We start from the raw sequence: 4424 nt of genomic DNA, 5'->3' as shown, positions 1-4424 counted from the left end.
TAGGAGCCTGAAAAGAACAGGAGATCCTTGAAGACCCAGCCACCCCTTCTATAATGTTCAATGAGGGCACCTTTCCAAAGCTACTAAGCAGGCACTTGGCATTTCAGGATTTTGTCTTATGATTGCATAAAAGTATCCATTTCACTTAGACCTGGCACCCTTTGTGGTTCAAAGTTAAGACGGGTGGCAAGGCAGTTCGTGAAAGAACAGTACAGCTGCCCTGGGCTCAGAGCCTTGGTTTCTGTCCCTGGGGATATTTATATTTAATAAATTTTTATATAAATACACAGAAATAGAAAATATGAAATCTGAGGGGTTGGAGGAGAAAGGTGAGGGACTCAGCAGGAAGCCAAAGCTGGAGAGGTCTGCTCAGGCCAACTTGACCTCCTCCTTGACCCCTTTAGCTTCGGGCTTCTCCTCCTTGGTTTTCTCCTCTTCTGTGACTTCTTGCTTCTCCTCTGGCTCTTTTTCTTTTCCATCCTCTGTTTTGACTCTCTTGGCTTTTTTGAAGTTGGAAGAGGTCTTGCGGCCCCTCTCTCCCTCCTCTTCAGAGTCTGAGAACTCTTCCTCACAGGCAACGCGTTTGTCAGAGGAGCAGATCGAGATGCGCTTGTCGGGTCTTCTTCGTCCCTGTCGCCACTCTCCTCAGGGATGGCGTCCTCAGGAATCGCCTGCATTTGGACCCCGGGTGCATGCGGCAGCATCCTCAGGTTCTCAAACAGTCGCTGTTTGATCTTCTCCAGGTACTCATTCGTGTTCTGATTAGTCATATTGGAAGGACTGATGTGGAGCTTGAAATCTGGTCCAAAGTATTCGAAGTAGTCATTGTATGGAAGCTCATTAGGGATCTCCGTATCCAGGGCCACAGCTGTCTCATACGTCCAGCACCGGGCAACGTTACGAATGGTGTAACCACCTCCTCCTAGCATCAGCACAGACAGGTTAAAGCTCTTGACAAATTCCACACACTTGGCATGCCCTTTGATGGTCAGATTGAAGCAACCTAACCGATCCCCAGATAGGGAGTCTGAGCCACATTGTAAGACCACCGCACTAGGCTGCAACATCTCCATTACTTTGGACATGACCGGCTTGAAAATGGCCTCATAGGATTCGTCATCAACCCCATCTCGGAGCAGGTAGTTAACAGCATAATACTTGCCTTTGCCAGCCCCGATATCCCATAGGTCCCCAGTTCCTGGGAAGTACTCTCCATACTTATGAAAGGACACAGTCATGACCCGGTCTGTGGTATAGAAGGCCTCTTCCACACCACCGCCATGGTGAATATCAATGTCAATATACAGCACCCTCTGGTGATACTTTAGCAGTTCCAGGATGGCCAAGACAATATCATTGACGTAACAGAAGCCAGATGCCTCGGACTTCTGTGAATGGTGCAGGCCCCCAGCCCAATTCACAGCGATGTCCGTCTGCTGCTTATTAAGTTTCACAGCACTTGCCACAGAACCACCAGTAGACAACTGACAGAACTCAAACAGGCCATTGAATACTGGACAGTCCTCACCAACATTGAATCTCTGCATCTGCTTGCTGTACTCGGACATGTTATCTGGACGGAGGGAGCGCAAGAATTTAATGTAGTCATCGCTGTGGTACTTGGTCATCTCCTCAGCATTGGCTTTGTGAGGGCGATAGATTTCCATTTTTCGGTAGAGACCATAGTTGAGCAGCAAATTATGAGTCATGCGGATTCGGTGAGGCTTCATTGGGTGGCCTTGTCCATAATAGTAATTTCCAACATCCCCGTCGTAGTAGTAACAGACTTTCCTCCGGGTGCCCTGCGTCTGTGCCATCTTGCTCACCTCCCGTCCCTCCCGTCAGTCGGTCCCTATTTCTTTATTTTTAAGTACCTATGTGGCAGAGGTCATGCAAGCTCCTCTGAGTACATCTTTAACTACTACTTCTGCTTTAATACACAGTGTTCTTATCATTTTTGTTTAGATACACATTAGTTTGGGTTTTGATTTTTTTTCTCTGAGCCATATGTGGTTTAAGAAATAATTTTGTCATTTCCAAGTGGTTAATATTCATTTTGATTCTATTTACATTGAAAATGTGTGCTCTGACATTATAGGTCATGTTTTTTCAATTTTTGTTAATTTATCATGATTTTCTGTGTGTCTTTAATGATATGTGATTGTACCATGGGTCTAATTAAAACATTGTGCATTCTCTATTATAATGAAGTTCAATGTATAACTCTTACATCAGCCTCATTAATTATATTGTTCAGATCCAACATGCTCTTCATTTTAGTCTATTTGCTCTGTCATGGTTGACAGCTGTAAATTAAATTTTCCTATTACTATTAAAGTGTCTATTACCATTACTATCACTCCTGTTACTATTCAGTGTCTCTTTACTTTATTTTATTTTTGCATTTCCTGCATTTCATATACTTACGGTGTTATTTTGTGCATAAAGATTTGCTAAAGCTGCTTTACTGTTGGAAACAGATGCTCGGTGCTGCAAAGAAAAATCAGCACTGAGAAAAAGGATCCCTCAGCAAGCAATTTTTGCCTCCCAGACTGCAGTAAGGGTCCCCTCACTAGCCATCTTGCCACAAGAGTACAGCGAACAAAGGAAAAGCAGACATTTTTATTCCATATGCATTTCGGGTTGTCCTTACTTCTGTGTCTGATCCCCATTGGCTAAACTAAAACCCGATTGGCTAACAACTTTAAACTTTTCTGAACAGGTAAAAGCAATGGTGAGCTGGGACATGCCTGTGAGCATGTCCAGCACAGGTATCTTGGTTAAAGTACAAGGACACAGAATATACTACGTACCTGTAAGCATAGCATGTCTAACAGCTACATAGCATAGGGCTTAACAAAGAGTTATTAGCACACTTATGATTGGATTTATTCTTTAACAAAAAATGAAACTTTAAAGAGGAACTTTTCTACTTCCCACATTTATTATTTTACATATTGTTTCTGTAATTATTTCCATGTTCCTCTTTGTCTCAATTAACATTTCCTGCCTTAAATGTGACCTTGTCTGATATTAATATTATCTCAATTTTTTTCTTGCTATCATTTGCTTGACCATTCTAATAATTTTTTTTTTTTTTTGAGGCAGAGTTTTGCGCTTGTTACCCAGGCTGGAGTGCAATGGTGCGATCTCGGATCACCGAAACCTCCGCCTCCTGGGTTCAGGCAATTCTCCTGCCTCAGCCTCCTGAGTAGCTGGGACTACAGGCACGCGCCACCATGCCCAGCTAACTTTTTGTATTTTTTTAGTAGAGACAGGGTTTCACCATGTTGACCAGGATGGTCTCGATCTCTTGACCTCGTGATGCGCCTGCCTCGGCCTCCCAAAGTGCTGGGATTACAGGCTTGAGCCACTGCGCCCAGCCATTCTAATAATTTATTTAGCTTTGTATCTTGCATAATAGTCTGCAGTTTGGATTTGGCATTTTACTTATTTTAATATTTATTATCTTGTAGTAAGTGAGTTTATCCCACTGACACTTATAACATATGTTTGGTTTAAATTATCTGACTGTATTTTAGTTTAGGGGGAGGTTGATAATAGATATATGTAAATAATAAAGAAATTATTCTGAGGATTGTAACGCCCATGCAGAGGCTAAAATAGGTTATGATAGAAAGTGTCGGCTGGGCGCGGTGGCTCAAGCCTGTAATCCCAGCACTTTGGGAGGCCGAGGCGGGTGGATCACGAGGTCAAGAGATCGAGACCATCCTGGTCAACATGGTGAAACCCCGTCTCTACCAAAAATACAAAAAATTAGCTGGGCATGGTGGCGCGTGCCTGTAATCCCAGCTACTCAGGAGGCTGAGGCAGGAGAATTGCCTGAACCCAGGAGGCGGAGGTTGCGGTGAGCCGAGATCGCGCCATTGCACTCCAGCCTGGGTAACAAGAGCGAAACTCCCTCTCATTAAAAAAAAAAAAAAAAAAGTGTCTGGGATGAGGAGTTCTTTAGCTAGGATGCTCAGAGATGTTTCAAGGAGATGATATTTTAGCTTATATATGGCAAACATTTACTGGGTACCAGGAATACGGCGGTGAACATTTCTGCCCTTGGAGAGTTTATATAGTAATGAGAGCAGCATGATGAGACATCAGTGCTGAGATAGAAGCAACTGGGTAAATCTCTGCCAAAGAAGAACCTTCCGAAGGAGAAGAAATATCACATGCAAAAGCCCTGAGATGGGAAAAAACAGTGTTCAGGAAACATAAGATTATGGCTAGAGCATAGTGAGGAGAGGAGACAGTGGAAGGAGGTGAGTGGTGGAGGCAGGAGCAAGATTACAGAGGTATTTGGCACAGGAAATGACAGCTCTTTATTACACTTATCCTGGAAAGCATTGGGTCTGATTTACATTTAAGAAATATCACTTTGGCTTCTTTTTGAGTAGAGCAAGAGTAAAGAG

The 4424-nt window shown here is 43.4% G+C and overlaps 1 pseudogene; it reads right to left on the bottom strand.

Annotated features, from left to right (window-relative positions):
• Positions 1–310: 310 nt before the first annotated feature.
• On the bottom strand, positions 311–1846 carry LOC101051112 (histone deacetylase 1 pseudogene; annotated as a pseudogene).
• Between the last annotated feature and the right edge of the window lie 2578 nt (positions 1847–4424).

The sequence above is a fragment of the Saimiri boliviensis genome, chromosome 16 (genome assembly GCF_048565385.1).
Source record: "Saimiri boliviensis isolate mSaiBol1 chromosome 16, mSaiBol1.pri, whole genome shotgun sequence".
NCBI classification, from domain to species: domain Eukaryota; kingdom Metazoa; phylum Chordata; class Mammalia; order Primates; family Cebidae; genus Saimiri; species Saimiri boliviensis.
The sequence above is the reverse complement of the archived record's forward strand: the minus strand, read 5'-3'. Positions and strand labels throughout refer to the sequence as shown.